Source organism: Larus michahellis, chromosome 1 (assembly GCF_964199755.1).
Source record: "Larus michahellis chromosome 1, bLarMic1.1, whole genome shotgun sequence".
Lineage (NCBI taxonomy): Eukaryota > Metazoa > Chordata > Aves > Charadriiformes > Laridae > Larus > Larus michahellis.
Genome location: NC_133896.1, coordinates 89,348,269 through 89,365,520, shown reverse-complemented (window position 1 = coordinate 89,365,520; position 17,252 = coordinate 89,348,269). Strand labels below are relative to the sequence as shown.

The following is a 17,252-nucleotide window of genomic DNA, read 5'->3' as shown; positions in this document are numbered from 1 at the left end:
ACTATCAGACAGCTATACTCTAGATAGTTAAGTTCAGCCCTGTTCTTTTAAGCCAGCTGTCTAAATTCCTTCCACAAGTGGTTTAAGTCCTAAGAATTTACACCAGTTCTTGTTCTTAAGTAATCTTCTTTGAGGAAAAGAGCTGATTTCCTGCTTGTTCGTGGTGTAAATCAAAATAGAACATTTTTATCATATTGCATGCACTTAAAAATAAGTTTTATAACAAGACTAACCACTTATCAAGTCAGCTAAAAATGACTATTTTTAAAAATATTTCGTATTCTAGATGTAGACATCTGATAACAACAACAGAACCCCATCCCAATTTTATTCTAGAAATATCCAAAAGCTTCTTTTATTTCTCTCTAATTTATAAAGCAAGAGAAATACACACTGTCCTGGTTTAAATGAAACATTCCAGGTTGATTTAACAGTTGTGGGGTTTTTTTCCTCCTTGAAAAGGCAAAAACATTTCTGTTTAACCCGCTTTAATGTCACTTTATTCCTCATACAATATGCTTTATTTTTTTCCATACAGCTGCTAACTCAGAAATCTAATTCTAATGCCAACTGTATTACACTGAAGTCAATGACAAAAGTTTCAATATAAGAATACAAAATGGAAGTTTTGCTTCTTCAACAGTAGATTTTTAGAGGTATTTCAATAGGTTAGAAGAGGCTACAGTGAAATTCCTACAGAAAATTTGGCTGTCATATCAGTGATAGGTCAATTCCAGTTTTCTTTCTGAAGAACAGACTGCTAGATATTTGAAAGTGGACGTGAGCAGTTTGTATTGGAGGTAAATTTCTTCTACATCCCTTTCACTAGAGGCTTACAATGTTTTGAAGAAAAAATTTCCTCCTGAAAACTCTTTATGCAATTATCACAACAGTGAAACACAGTTATTTCATTGTTTCGATACATGTCTGCACTTCTCTGGAGCTCTCGTCGTCATGGATATCTTTTAGGTCAGTGACTTCTATTGATTAATTATAAATAAATAGTAAATGCTATCAGACCGGTTTAACGTTCTCCTATTCTAGCATTACAAGTAAGCTCATCTTCCTCTCCTGTATCACTTCTAATTTTGTATGCCCTTTTGCGTTCCACCTTCCAATAAACAGTTTCAATCTTTCCAATATTCTCTCTGGAGCAAGTCTTGTCATGTGAGAAATATGGGAGAAACTCAAGAGTCCTTGATTAGGAAGCTAGAATTATCTTTTAATAAGGCTTGGATCATAATGCCTATTTCAAAGATGCGCTTAGAAAATGAAAAGAGTACTGAAACACCAATTTGAAGAAGTAAGGAAATGGTTTCAAAATGTTTTAGATTGGACTGATGTTCACATAGCTTAAAAACTGTGTTCTCTCTGAGAAAGTACATCACTCCTGTGATGTTCAGAAACCCTATCTATTAGAAACACTATCCAGTGAATAACAAAAAGGCCCTTTAAAGAAGGCCTTTTTCTTAACCTGATATACTTCTAGCTAAGAGTTTTGTAGTCTTGTAGAATGCTTTCGGGTCATATCTTTCCTCCCCCTCCCCCCACACTGTCTTTACCTCAATTGCATGCTAAAAATGCCAAACAAGATGGGTAAAACTGCAATTTCATCTTGCTCATAAGCTCTAAGCATAGCAGCTTCTGAAGGCAATTTTGAACAAATGAAAGTCCAAAGCAAGTTATGCAATTCATCACCTTCCTCATATTATAAGGTAATTAGCAATAATTGGGAAGGTCACTCTAACTTAAAGAAATCTCTCTAAGACTAAAGAGAAACTCACCTTGAAGTACAGCGCTGATTAAGAAAGGATTTAAGAAAAAGTGCACTTAGGAAAACACTTCTCAGTTAATCAGGCTTACAGCTTGAAACTGCAAGGCTGTGGGCACCAAGTTCCACTTAATCCTTCACAGAAAGGTTCACAACCAGGTTAGGCATTTGCACTGTAACTGCCTTCCAATGTCATAAATCTTGTCACAAAGGGGCTCTTCAGATGAAGACTATTGCAAAATATGCTCAGAGATAAGACCAAAGTTCATCTGGCAAAGTGATAATCTTCTTCAGGGAAGTCAAGAGGTAGCAACTAGAACTTAACATCACAGTTTGCTTCCTTGCAGGGCACAGTCATTTGACAATTAATAAAGGTAAAAGTTGCAAAAAGCACCCATCTACTAAAAATCGCTGATACATATGAAAGAGTAAGAGTAAGCCTATTTGTTTATATAGTAGAAAAAATACCTGGTATTTTCAAGTAGATAAAGCAAGCCATAAAGAAATCCAGAAGTCATTGTTCTTAAGTAAGGAGACAGGAAAACTGGCTAGGAATGAACACAAATACGACAATTCATATTTACAACCCAACAAGCAATGAGAAAAGCCAAAGCAGCCACATATATGATAGCAATACATAGACTTCTGAGCTTAAGATCTCTGACTGACTGCTAAATTCCTGCAATATAAGACAAACAGATGCACTTAAGAAGAGACCTGTGGGGATATCAGCTCAATGAACTTGAAAGAAGCTGTTAATAAAGCACCGGCTCAATTACAACTGTATAATACAGCCAGTTCAGAAGAATATCCATGTGAAAGGCTAACAAAGCATTTCCAATTAAAATCACTCATTTAAAAAAATCCAGGCAGTCGTATTGGTGTGACTACCCACAGACATTTTCAAACTTCCTGTGGGAAGCATGTTTTTTGAAAGCCAATATTACTATTAAAAAGGCAGATCTCCCACAGAAGTACATATACAAGGTTTCAGAGCAAATCGGTGCTTGAAAGTGCTGCCAGTTAACCTGAGGCAAGTGTTTGGATTCTGTTGTTTGTCTTACAGGTGGAGGAGAACAAAAGTCAACTGAATTCAGCCTTGCTCAGCATACGAGCATGTCAGTGGGTCTCTGAAACTACTCACATAAAGCAAACATCAGTACCACCAGGAACATTAGTGAAAACTTCCATCTTGGTCTCATAACAAGGGAAAAGCATCCCAGTTGATCCATCTTTTCTCCACTCAGGCTTCCCACTATATTAATAAGGGCATAAGCAATCCAGGAAGTTCCTGGAATGTGTCGATGATAACTTCCTTCTCCAAGTGATACAGGAGCCAAAGAACAGAGGTGCCACGCTGGACCTTGTTCTCAGCAACAAGGAGGGGCTGGTGGAGAATGTGAAGCCCAAAGGCAGCCTTGGCTGCAGTACCCATGAGATGGAGTTCAAGATTCTTTGGGCAGCAAGGAGGGTGTGCAGTAAGCTCGCTGCTCTGGACTTCAGGAGAGCAGACTTTGGCCTCTTCAGAGATCTGCTTGGTAGAGTACCGTGAGATAAAGCCCTGGAGGAAAGAGAGGCCCAAAAAAGCTGGTTAAAATTCAAGGATCGCCTCCTCCAAGCTCAGGAGTGATGCAAGTTGGGCAAAAACATCAGGAGGCCTGCATGGATGAACAAGGAGCTCCTGAACAAACTCAAACAGGAAGTTTTTTGAGGTGGAAGTAAGGACAGGTAGCCTGGGAGGAATACAGAGACATTGTTCGAGTAGACAGGGTTCAGGTTAGGAAAGCTGAAGTCCAGATAGAGCTAAATCTGACCAGGGACATCAAAGGCAACAAGAAAAACTTCTATAGGTATGTTGGTGATAAAAGGAAGACTAGGGAAAACCCGGGCCCTCTCTGGAAGGAAATGGGAGACCTGGTCACTCAGGATATGGAGAAGGCTGAGGTGCTCAACAACTTTCTTGCTTTGGTCTTCACCATCAAGTGTTCTAGCCACATCATCCAAGTCACCACAGAAGGCAAAGTCAGGGACTGAGAAAATGAGGAACTGCCCACTGTAGGAGAAAAACAGATTTGAGACCATCTAAGGAACCTGAAGGTGCATAAATCCATAGGACCGGATGAGACTAATATGCAGGTCCTGAGGGAACTTTGTTTCCCTGACAGTTGCTAAGCCATTATCCATCATATCTGAGAAGTCATGGCAGTCCAATGAAGTTTGCACTGACTGGAAAATAGGAAACATAACCCCCGTTTTTAAAAAGGGAAAAAAGAAAGACCAGGAACTACAGGCTGGTCAGTCTCACCTCTGTGCCTGGCAAGATCATGGAGCAGATCCTCCTGGAAACTATGCTAAGACACATGGAAAATAAGGAGGTGATTGGTGACAGCCAACATGGCTTCACTAAGGGCAAATCGTGCCTGACAAATTTGGTGGCCTTCTATGGCGGTGTTACAGCTTTGGTAGATAAGGGAAGAGTAACTGACATCAACTACCTGGACTTGTGCAAAGCATTTGACACCATCTTGTACAAAATCCTGGTCTCTAAATTGGAGAGACATGGATTTGACAGATGGACCATTCAGTGGATAAGGAACTGGCTGGCTGGATACACTCAAAGAGTTGTGGTCAACAGCTTGATGTCCAAGTGGTGACCAGTGACGAGTGTCATTCCTCAGGGGTCCGTACTGGGACTGGTAGTGTTTAATATCTTGACATGGACAGTGGGATTGAGTGCACCCTCAGCAAGTTTGCCAATAACACCAAGCTGTGTGGTGTGGTCGACACACTGGAGGGAAGGGATGCCATCCAGAGGGACCTGGACAGGCTTGAGAGGTGGGCCCATAGAAACCTCATGAAGTTCAATAAAGCCAAGTGCAAGGTCCTGCACGTGGGTTGGGGCAATCCCAAGCACAAACACAGGCTGGGTGGAGAATGGATTGAGAGCAGCACTGAGAAGAAGGACTTGGGGGTGTTGACTGACGAGAAGCTCAGCATGAGCTTGCAATGCACGCTCACAGCCCAGAAAGCCAACCACATCCTGAGCTCCATCAAAACAAGTATGGCCAGCAGGTCGAGGGAGGTGATTCTGCCCCTCTACTCCACTCTGGTGAAACCCCACCTGGAGTACTGCGTGCAGCTCTGGAACTCCCAGCATGGACCTGTTAGAGCAAGTCCAGAGAAGGGCCACGAAGATGATCAGAGGGCTGGAGCACCTCCCCTAGGAAGACAGGCTGAGAGAGCTGGGGTTGTTCAGCCTGGAGAAGAGAAGGCTCTGGGGAGACCTTACAGCAGCCTTCCAGTATCTAAAGGGAACCTACAGGAAAGATGGGGAGGGACTCTTTGTCAGGGAGTGGAGCGATAGGATGAGAGGTAATGTTTTTAAACTGAAAGAGGGGAGATTTTGGTTAGATATCAGGAAGAAATTCTTTACTGGGAGGGTGGCGAGACACTGGAACAGGTTGCCCAGGGAAGTTGTGGATGCCCCATCCCTGGAAGTGTTCAAGGCCAGGCTGGATGGGGCTTTGAGCAACCCGGTCTAGTGGAGGGTGTCCCTGCCCATGGCAGGGGGGTTGGAAAAAGCTGATCTTTAAGGTCCCTTCCAACCCAAACCATTCTATGATTCTAAGCTACTAGCTAGCAGGAAAGCAGTATTTCCAAGAAGACAACAGAAAGACAGATTAGGGAGCCAGCTGATACAGGCATGGTATGTGAGAACACAAACCCCTTGAACATCGCATGTCTCCTAGCTACAAAGGTGGGTCTTCCAGCACGCGAGTAAGTTTCTGGCAAAGCATGAGCAGAGGTATACAAAGGCAAATGTGTGTGCGTGTCTGTGTATTTGAGAGAGAGAGAGAATGTGATGCGAGAAGTCTAAAAGTGATTTGGTTTTATTATAAGCTGTTACATAGTGGGCACTACAGCAAAAGCATTTCCACTATAATGGATCTATCAACCTGCCAACACTACGCCATGGCACCTAATTAGCCTGCTACTTTTTTATCCACCTTGCATCGTATTTCAATTTGCCTTTGTAGTTGAAGCATGAAAAACATTCTGAAAAGGTCTGCTGTACCCCAAGAAAAAAAAAAAAAGAGCCTTAAGTATTTATAGTATACCACATATATTTATGTCACCTATTTTCACTACTAAAAGCCAGACTAAAGCTTCTTTGCTTTTAATAACATCTATTATTGAAAATAAAAACTCTTTGTATAGTATGCATAATTCATATTATTCTGTCATGCGAATACCCTGTTCGGATTATACATTTGTATGAAGATAAACATGTTTATTCTCCCATTGGCTCAGTGCTATGAGAAAATTAATGCGCTCCAAAGCTACCCATAATATAACTCAAAAAATGAATACTTCAATCCTTCAGAACCTTCTTACTGGAAAAAGGTAATCAGATAATTAAAGCAAGCTGTTTTTCATCAGGAAAATCAGTAGTTTTACAACACAAAATAACTAGTGGTGCAAACAGTAACATTTTCTCCTCTGTTACAAACCTGTTTCAATTTGAAAGTGCGCATCAGGTAATTTCCATATATTTAAGCACGGTCCGCAGACAGAACCTAACAGCCTGGAGTGGTGCTCTCTATTTTTCAGCTATGCATAGGCTAAAAATCTATCCAGTTGCTTCCCCATTCCATGACCAACAGACAACTTAGGTCTCAAGTGTGACAATCAGGTATAACAGGAATATATAATAACCACTACAGTGTTGACGTGCCATTGTAAGCACACCTGATCTCCCCTATGCAAGTATAGTTCTCCATAGTATTGCAATACATGAGCACGAATGCAATCTGCTTTGTTCAGGGTTTGCAGAGTGAGAGCCAGACTGAAAAAAATAAAATAAAATAAAATAAATAAAATCAAAGATCCTACTTCTCTTAATGGACTTGGACCTTTTTGATGTCTCACTCTTAAGAACAAGCTTTCTAAAGACAAAAATGATTCTGTCAGTAATTAGAAGCAGCGTGGCTTCTGTTCAAACACTAGGAAGTTTTACTTCTGGAGAACAAGTGATGTGAAAGATCTCCCTGCTATTTGAAAGATCACTATAGCATTTTCTGACAATGTTATTTTCAGGCATTCATCTTAAGTGACAAGGAACATTCTTGGATACTCATATCTTTTTCTTCTGAAGTATTTCTGAAATGTTTAAAATCTGACAGGTATATTCATACTGCCTTAACAAAAAGACTCCCCATTTGCGTGTAGCAGCTTGACTTCCACCCTTTGGATTTTGTGAAGTCATCACTATGCTACTCCTTTTGGCCACCAAGAAGGAGTTTATATTGGATAAAGTCAGAATACTTCATGTAAGCAACACATGGCAGCAGAAATGGATGCCAAAGATTTCAAAACATTCTTGGTTTTAATTCAATTACAGAAAACTTGCCTCTAAAAGTTTATTGTGCAATGGAAGTGGCATTTCAGGCTTGCCTGCTTTAACATTTGTCCTCTGCTGTTTGTGCTAAAATGATTGAAAATTATGGGATCTATATGATATGGATGATATGAGATAATGATATATAAAATATGATATGTATGATACACGACAGACGGCACATATTATATATAATAGATATAATATATGATACATACGATATGATTAATATGATATATGACATAGCATATATGACATGATACATATTAAAGATATGATACATGTGATATGATACATATATTATATGATATGTGATATATGAGATATTATATGATATAATGGGACCTTGGTTTTTGATAGATCCTCATGAGATTAATCACGTTACACCAGAATAACCTCTGCTCTTTTCTGGACTTTTTGTGTATTTGGAGAAGGGCACAGAACAGGTTTAGAGAAAGAGAAGCAAGTCAGAACCTTATGCAGTCCTGAACCTTGAATGACCAGCAAAGCAATGATTTACATTACCACAATGCACACTGTGCATTCAATGTAATAAAAACTTTAAATATTGGTGAGTTCATGAAGATGTTTCCACTTAACAGCTTGGTCTTTTGAAATCTGCCTGAAAAGCTCAAAATCATAGTACATTGCCTCAAGCTGCTAAACGTGACAAACTAGGTTTTCAAACCCACTAAAATATGTTTTAAAACCTATTCCAAAAGCCTTTTTACTCTATTTCAGTAAAACCCACCTATTAACTATGCTGAAACATAGTGCACTACATAAATGGAAACAAGAAACTAATATGAGATAGGATATTAAGAAAAATGAAGAGTGAGAAGATGGATCAATGAACTGAGAAAGCCTCTTAGCAATAAGGTAGAGGAATGAAAAGGATGCTGCCCATATGAAGCTAGCACAGAGGCTGGAGTCTAACAGAACAAGCGTCTACCTTTGGGTAATAAAAGTACATTTCTTTCAGATGTCTAGGAAAACGTACTTAATTAAAACCATTAGCACTTACTCACTACCAGGTACAAGGAAGGTATTTTTGAACAGTGTAATGGTTAAAAGAGTTTTGTGCCCTAAATACACTTTGAAACTAAAGCCAGTTGTGAATGAAAATTCAAAGCCTGTTCCAATACTTTTAAGAATCAATGCAGCTAAGGAAAGATTTAAGTGAAAACAACAGCAAGAATAATATTTTTTATTTCCTTAGTAATCATCATATATTACTTCATAATCGAGCAATGTTTTAAGTCACTTTACAAGCTACCTGAAAAGAGCAAGTCCCTTCAGCACTTGAAACACTATCAGTTTTGTTACCCAGCATCTCAGATCCAAATGACTCTGCTAACGTCTGCTTCATTTCAGCCCACATCTATTTAATTGTTACCATGCAAAAGGCACCTTTGTGAGATTTTCACCGACACATATCCCCTCTCCCTGATCTCCCATCTTTAAAGAATTTAAATGTTAACAACCACGCCCAATCCACGAAAACAAGCTATAGAATTCAAGGCACTTACAATCAATAAACAAAATATTAATTTACTTACTAGATTAACTAGCTAAACAATGCTGCATGTACTTGTGAAGGGCCCTATTTGGAATGTCAGCCTTGCTACTGTCAGGCTGCAGTGAATACACAAGGCTTGGGTTTTCTGTGCGCTAGAGCTCTGTTGTCTCAGCTTGCTTTGCTTGTCCAAGATCGACTGCATCAAAAGGATGGACTGAGTATTTATGCAATAATAGATATTAAGAAGGCAGGGATATTGGTAACAAGACTTCTGACTAAGCTTGCATTATCTAAAGTAGGGACTGTCTACCTGCCCACGACAACGGATTGACTAGCTGTGATCATCGCTCTTGCTTCCCATCTCCAGACGCAACCTAGTGAAGGGGTCCGGCTCTTGTGGCAAAGACTGCTGTTGTCCCAGGCTTCATTTCTAACATCAAGTACAGAATGGTATTCCGGGAAGAAAAACAAAACAAAACAAATCACACCAGAATTACACTAGGACAAGAAAACTGTTGTCTATCTAATGCCTCTAGTAGAAGAGGGGTAAGTTAAGGGTCCCAAAGCAGAAATCCCTCTGGCAAATATTTAGACATTCCTGTGATACATCTCACCTATCTTTAAAAACTCTCTGCAGCATACAGACCTATATCTATACTCAGTTCAATGGAGAAGGAAGCAATTTCTGCATGCAAATCAATATGAACATCTCCATTTGGAAGATAAGGAATGTGCTGTTGACTCCACCGAACAATGACAGGTGGAGAGAACTCCATTGTGCACGAATACATCCAGTTTAATGAGCCATATCCTGTCTTCTAGCACTGAGCGCCAGCTAAGTGTCAGACAGTTTTAAGAAACCTTATTTCTGACAGCAGTTGATTGTCTTTTAGTCAAATCCAACACAGAGGGCTAACTATGGAACATCCTTAGAGATAAGTGAGGAATACTGCACTGACAAGAGACTAGGCTGTAACTACAGTATACAAAAGAAACAGAGTAAGACCACTGGAAGATGCAGACCTGAACTTTCTTGAGGAAATGAGGACATGCCAAGTTGAGCAAATCCAAGTATACAGTGGACAACCACTATGCAAACTGTAAAGAACCCAAACTACTACAAGCAAAAGAAATCCAATAGAGAAAGTTGCCCAAGGACCTATGGCGAACGGATAGCAAGATAACTTCTTGGCATATGAAGAATGGATGCAGTAACTACAAGGGAATTATGTCACTTAAGCAAGAGCATGTAAGAACCAGAGCTTGCATGACATGAATGAGAACCATGTCAATAACATAATTAATTCAAAAGCATTCTATTTAAGAGTTATGTACAGGGTTTTAGAAGAAGATAAGCAAGACTATCAGCCTGAAATCAAACGGGCTGTTTATTACTTTTGTACGTGGCATACAAAAGTTTGCATGGTTAGACAAATCACGATGTTAAAACTTTAAAAAAACCCACTTCACAGAAAGAAGTTAAATTGAGGTTCAAAAGTACTGTGTTTTCACAATAGGAGAATATAGAATAAAATGCCTAAGTAAATGAACTGAGAAAGGTACAATGCATAGCGATATGGTGGAGGAGGAATTTCCCATCACTGAGTTTAATCACGTTGCTCACTAGACGGGCCATTCCTGTGCACATAAAACTGCTAATGCAGGGTCCAAGGACAATGTTAACGTGATACAGGAAGGGACAGAACAGAGCTCAGAAAGTTCAAGCACTCCACAGTCTGACACGGATTACATGAGGCGTTTTCTGTCATAAGGACTATTGGAATAACATGTAAAAGGAAAGAGTGACCGCACCTGCAGTATAAAAGAAGGTACAACATAGACACTGGCTGAGAAGACCCAATGAAACACATGTAAAAAGAATGAGGGGAGAAATCTGGAGAGACAAATTATTCCAATTATTTCCTACACCTTAGGCAGCCCAAGGTTATGCCTAAAGCTGTTAGAAAAACAGAATGCCTTTATGGTACCCCTTAAGGGAATGTATTCGGTAGATTAGTTTCGTAGCAAAGAATATAATTAAAGGAAAATCATAGATATTTTGATGATATGAAAGGTTAATGCTGACAATGCTGATGCCTTAATCTGAAAGAAAAAACAAAATAGCAGGACTAGAGGGTCTAAACAGCTCTGGAAAAAACTAGAATTCACAGAGTAAATCAAAGCAAGAAGGTAAATCCCCTAAAAATAAAATGTACATTAATATCATATTTGGAAATGGAGACACCTCAAACTGTTCAGGTGACCACAGGGATGCAATGACAAAGGGCTACGACAAAGATAACTCCATTTTCTTCGATATCTGATCTAAGCTGCTATTGTTTGCTGTTGATGATGTTCAACGATTTTTCTGTCTCCTTGAGATAAACTCATGTGAAGACTAGCCAGATAGTATGCCCCTGAAGTATTTTGTCTAGGCACACTCTGTGCCTCCACAATGAAACAAATTATTTTGCAACACCAATAACTGAAATTTGCTTTCTCAAAGAGGTAATGATTACCCATGCCCTAGCCGAGGTAAAGACACAGGGAGGGAAAACCCTAAACATCTGGTGACTCACTGAAGACATTGCTAGTTTCCACATGGACAAAACTTATGATTTATAGGGGAAGGAAGATTTGACAGCCTTAAAGATTTTTCTTCTTGTTTTGTATTTTGTGAGGAGACACATCTTAAGCTTGCTTTACGCAAGAAGCCCGAGTACTGCATCCCCAAGGACACATACTCCAGTTTTAAAGCAGTCTGAATAAACATGGGGAATTCAGATCACTTTGAAGGTCCCTCAGCACCAAGGAGTCTAATTCCTACTCCTGACAAAAACACCGCATAGTGAGCAAAAAACAAGTACCGTTTCTGTCTCAAAAACTTTAAATCCATACAAGAAATATAGCATAATGTCATAGTGGGGAACTGCTTCACCACCACCAGTTGAAAAAACAAACAAATCTACAGAACCACGATGACCACAATGCACATATTCCATGAATGTTTCTGCAGTAAACCAATCAAGTACCTGACCCTAGCATCATCTCGCTATCAAGATGCTGTATTTCTAAGTTAACAGATTTCTGATGGAGACCAACCTTTATCTCTTTTTTGTGATTCCAGGTCTCTTTTCTTCTCCTGCTCATCAACTTCTTTTCTGGAACTGTGCGTTCTGCTTCTCCCACTGCTGTCCTTGATCCTGAAAACTAGTAAGGCAGACCTTCCACGTTCCTGCTGTCATTACTCTACCATAACCTCATTTGGCGGTCAGGTTTTGCCCATTAAGTCCTTCAAAGACTCTGTGGCAGAAAGCAAAGAAATGCACAGGCTTAATAGTTTCTTCACCAAATTTTCTTGAACAAATTTATTTTAGAGAACTTAGGACTTCCAATTCTACAAAACTATGACAAGTCCCAAGACATACATTCCCTTACACTGAGCTGACTCTCTCTTCAAACCATCCACAGGTTAGCAGACCACTTCCTTGCCTTCAGCCAGAAATCACTCCAGTAGAACCATCACTCACAATACTGAGTAACTGGAGGATAAAACAGCAAATGAAATTCATGTTGGTAAATGCAGAGTAATGCGGGGAGCAAATCCCCTGCCCTCACTAGCTTTGCACAGCGGTGGGCTCCAACACTGGGTGGGCTACTGCATCTTAGAGAGATATGAAAGCCATAAAAAAAAAAAATTTATGCACGTCAATTCTATGCTGATGGTGGTTTAGTACCCTAGCAGTCAGAAAGTAGACAGAATTTCAGCATCTGCTAAGAAAAAAAGGGAACAAAAGAAAAGCTCATTATATCATGGTACTACTTTATGGTTTACCTACTTCTCTAGAGCTGGAAAGGGAACAGGAGGGAATGAGAAGGATAGTAAAAAGTGTAGAATGTTTTCTGTGTGCAAGCATTTAAATAGACTAGGAAGATTCAGCTGGGAAGGAATCTCATAAAAATCTATAAAAAAAATCTGCAAGTGGCATTGACAAACTGAATAGGCAACGATCATGCATCACTTCTCATAATACAATTACAGCATTATCAGCTAGCAGTTCTACAACAAACAAAAGGAGGTGGCTTTTTTCCACAGAACACGCAGTTTAACTGGGTTTTTTAATGACAAGAGCTACTTGTATTTTAAGAAAAATTAAACCAATTTTATGGATTAAAAACATCCACCAACAGCTATTAAACACAAAACTATGACCTCTAATGCAGAAAGTACCTATGATGCAAACGGCCAGAAGCTGAGAGAGTATATCTGGGGAAATATCTTTGCCCTGTACTTACATGGTAGGATATCTAGCCCAGCCAGCATCAGAGACACGGCAGCAAGCTCGATGCACGCTTAATCTGACCCAAACCATCTGCTCTTACATCCTCTTCCCGTGTCACCTACCCAATCCAAAAGAGCCATACCAAAGCCCAGTCTCCTTGCCCTGTCTCCCATACCTCTAGAATGCCTACACAAAAACAAAGCATCACTCTACAAGAACAGACCATGACTTCAAAATCATCTTTTGATGGCTGCAAGACCACAGTTTTCTGAAACCTCTTGGTACTAGAAGACATTCTCCAGGCTGTCTGAAATTCTGCTTCGGGGCAAATACAAACTGCAACAGCCTCAAGTTCTAACGTTCAGCTACAAGAACAAAAACTTCACAATTTGGTGCTTAGAACCTGCCCTTCACTGCATCTTACTGAAGAGCTGACCCAGCTTTGGATCCTCTAAAACCGCAGAATATAATGAAGTCACAAATCTGTCAGAGCATGCAAGAGAACTCTTCAAACAGCCTTCTACATCTTGGAAGCAGATTCCTGAAAAAGGACAAAGCCACTCTACCGATGTGCAGTTATTATTGCGTATAGACAAATACTGTCTAGATACTCAACTTAAAATTGCCCTGGACCCTCCACAGGGTATACAGTAGGCAAAAGCTTCAGCAGACTCTTTGCAAAGCGGTCAGCCTACACACTGCTTAGTTTTTGGCCTCTGTAGAGTAAGGTCTTCAGAAAAAACAGGCTCATGCAGTCCTGAAGTTGCTTCTAGGAAAGCAGCCGATCCCTTTTGTTGTGGTAATGAGACAGAAATGTCAATCTCCCCATGCTTTTTTTGGTCAGTATCTAATATTGTATAGATATTTATCCCTTACTCGTGTCCGGCTGATTACCCATGTTTTGAGGGTTGTACTTTCCTATTGCACTGTGCTTTCTATGGTGAAAAATGGTGAAGGGTTTGTGTCCTGGTGAACTTCAGTTTTGACCAAAAACTGATACAGCACACCACTAAGAAAACAGACCATACAGAAGGAATTATAATTTTTTTTTTAAGTGGTACTTTACTATTTCTGTCTTGAAGCAGCATGTTCTTCAGACATTATTTCATCCTTCTAATGTGGGAGATCCGCTGCTAACTACTCATATCATTACATTTTCAGAGATCCTCCACTCTTGTGATAGAACAAACTTCAGTGTTGCTTAGGTGCTTGTTTATGTATTTTAAGGCATTGACATTTCTACTTAGTCTTGCTGGAAAGTCTGAACCGCATTCAAAGGGGAAGGAAGGCCAGAGATTCTGCCATCCTGCTGAATTTCAGTTGCATCCATCATCACTTAGTGCTTCAAAATTGAGGCTCTGTATTTGTTCTATCATTATGTTTGGTTTTGTTATATCACATTACTTTCGTTCTATCATTACATTTGCTAACAGAAGCAAGCTGTACAACACATGGCTGGCTTTATTGGGTCTGCTTTGCTCCTAATATCTAGGCAATTTAATTTAGGTGACATCCTCTATCCCTCCCCAAACAAACAAAACCATAATACTGATGGATTGCATTCAGCGTGGATACAGAAATGACATGTGAGAAAATTCCACCATATGACCCAACATATCCATAAAAAAAATATTTTTACGTTTCCTATTCATGGCACTTTATGAAACTGGATAAAAAAAGTTTGTGATTCTAACCATAGCCAGCATTGACATAAGAACTGAAGATACCAAGTTCCTTGAGGACTGTGTCTCAGCTTTGTTTTCAAGGAAAGGGCATAGTTAATTTAATCCCTTAAAACAAGCTCTGGGTTTTTTTTTTTGTAGTGGTTTCCTAAACTCTTCAAACTCGGTGAATCTCTGGCTTTTCCATCATGGAAAATGCTTTTGTGCAAGAAAAGAGGACCTCTCTTCCAGGAAAGAGGACTTGCAATGATGACGACTCTGGAAACAGACTGATCATATCATGTGCTCGACATCTCAATTCACAGGAAAACCCATGTTCTTTTAAGCGGCTGTTCTGTGCCAGATATAAATTCTCCAATAACGCTATGCAACTGACTGGCATTTTTTGTTGTTCTGGCAGCTGAATTGGAAAAAATCGGAGAAGGCATTCATGTTTAAATGGGATAAACATTTGTTTGGTTTTGATACTTGAAACTAAAACACTAGAACATTTACCTCATACCAGACAGAAAGGAAAAGGAAAGGAAAAAGCAAAGGAAATGGGGATTAGGCTCATGAAACAGGAAAAGGATTTTCCTGGTTCTGATCAGTATTGCATGAAACAAAACCACTGCCACTGTTACTAGTACCGTTTCCTAATGCAAGATATGAAGACGAGGAAGGCACAATAGAAGTTTTTCATGACCTAAGTCTGGCAAATTTTGGGAGTTTGTAGGCAGCTCCTAGACACTTAAACTTTATTAGCCCAGCCCACACCACCAGTATACTGCAAAACAGTCAGTCCCGACTCTGGTCATTAAAATAAGTTACAAGGGTCCCATTACTCTCCACTCAGTGCCTGTCTAAGCCCACCTAAAGAGGGATACATGACTGACAAGGCAGACAGAACAGAAAAGGAAAAGCAAATTCAGGAGCTAAAGGAAATCTCAGTTTTGGTAGTGAAGAGTGACAGCACTACAGTTTCATTAATATTATTTATTTTATACAGGGCCTTTAATTGTTTGGTGTAGATAAATATTACTATTGTGCAGAAGGTTGCAAAAACAATGCTTGCTTTTAAAGCCTAATTATCAAAACAGACAACAATATAAACTTTTCCTGCTTAAGAAAGGTGCTGACTTTCTTGAGAATGTTGCTCCTCTTACCTTTCCTCAAGGAGCACCTAGCACCAAGAGTCTTCACTAGGGCTTACTGTGAGACAGAGTCAGTACACGGCGCTTCCGAAAACCATGCACGTGGTAGGAGCTCTTGCTTGAAGTTTTAAGGTTGACTACAATTACCATTGATTTAAGACTATTGGATTAAATTTCATACTTCAGAGAAGAATAAAAGATAAAAATAATCTCTTAAATATTTAAAACTGTGAAGCCTTGTGAACATGTTTATTCCATATTTCATTTCCATCACTGCAGTAAGTTTAGAATGATGTTGCTTTTGTTCAACAGGTAAAGTAATACATTTTGTTCTTATTGCTTCTCAATTATTTGGAGTCATGTTCATGCTACTGCAAAATCTTCCACTGCAGTCCAAATTCAGAATATTTAGGGAGAAGCTAGATGGAGTTAGAAAATAGTTATAAGGGTTACAAAGTCTGGACCATAGCCATAAGCATTAACCTCATTGCACCCTTCACATTATCACTGAGAGACTACACCAACTACAAAAGCATAAAATGAACACACATAACACAAATTAATTTTAATGAGAGCTACGCATGTATGCCTATATGTGTACTTGCAGATACATATTCATTTCTCTTATGTATAATAGATTCTAGGGAAAAAAAATGGAAGCAAGCTTTGGACCGTGGCCTTAGGGCTTAAATGACTAATGATGGATAGAACTTTCCCTGCTATGAATAAGTTACTATGAGAAAGAAGATAGAGACTGTCTAACAAAGACAATTAATGGACTGAACAGCTCTCTGCTCAGAATGACCCAAAAGTGTGGGAAGCTAATGATAAAGAGTAGAAAGGCAAAAGAGGTATTACTATTGCCAATTCCCTTCCTCAGAAATTTCACATTGTTATATTTAGATTACTGGCCAGGAGTGAATCCCGATTCCTGTAGAGGGGACCCAGCAAGGATTTGCTTTCACAATAGCATCCCTCAGACACATGGGGCCTGACCCTGCTTCCATGCAAATAAATAGGAATTTGCCCATGGACTTAAAAAAGTAGGATATGTGTCCTGAAAACAGTTATTTCCTATTAAAGAAATATTTGAGCCCTGTTCAGTAACGCTTCACCTGTGCTCTTCTACCTTGAAATAAAGGTGAATGGTTTCGTTGCTGCAGGATGGGCTTATAATTTACAAACAGTTCTGTATGTGAGGCTCCTAAGAAGTAATTATCATCAGCAAGGTATGACATGAGCTGGTTTCTTACGTAAAAATTATACATCTCTGAAGTTTCAAGGGAGCTGCTTTCAACAGACACTAGTTAAGAGATGAACGGTGAAGCTCACCCTGAGTGAAAAGAAGAATGGCAATGGGAAGAAGTTAAGAGCGACTGAGCCTGATCTTTGCAGCAAAGATGCTGACTGCATCGCGATTTGTACACCCTGCTGCTCTTCTAGCAATAGAACATCTCAAAGACTGT

At 39.6% G+C, this 17,252-nt stretch overlaps 1 protein-coding gene across 12 annotated transcripts in view; it reads right to left on the bottom strand.

Annotated features, from left to right (window-relative positions):
• The window catches only part of SHISAL1 (shisa like 1), a 198,603-nt gene that overhangs the window by 60,643 nt on the left and 120,708 nt on the right, over window positions 1–17,252 (bottom strand). For 2 of the 12 annotated variants that reach the window (XM_074590771.1, XM_074590805.1), the window contains one exon: window positions 11,791–11,991. The exons of the other annotated variants lie outside the window; for them this stretch is intronic. The gene's annotated coding sequence lies outside the window, so the exon portion shown is untranslated. The remainder of the gene's footprint in view (window positions 1–11,790; window positions 11,992–17,252) is intronic. 12 annotated transcript variants of the gene reach the window in all.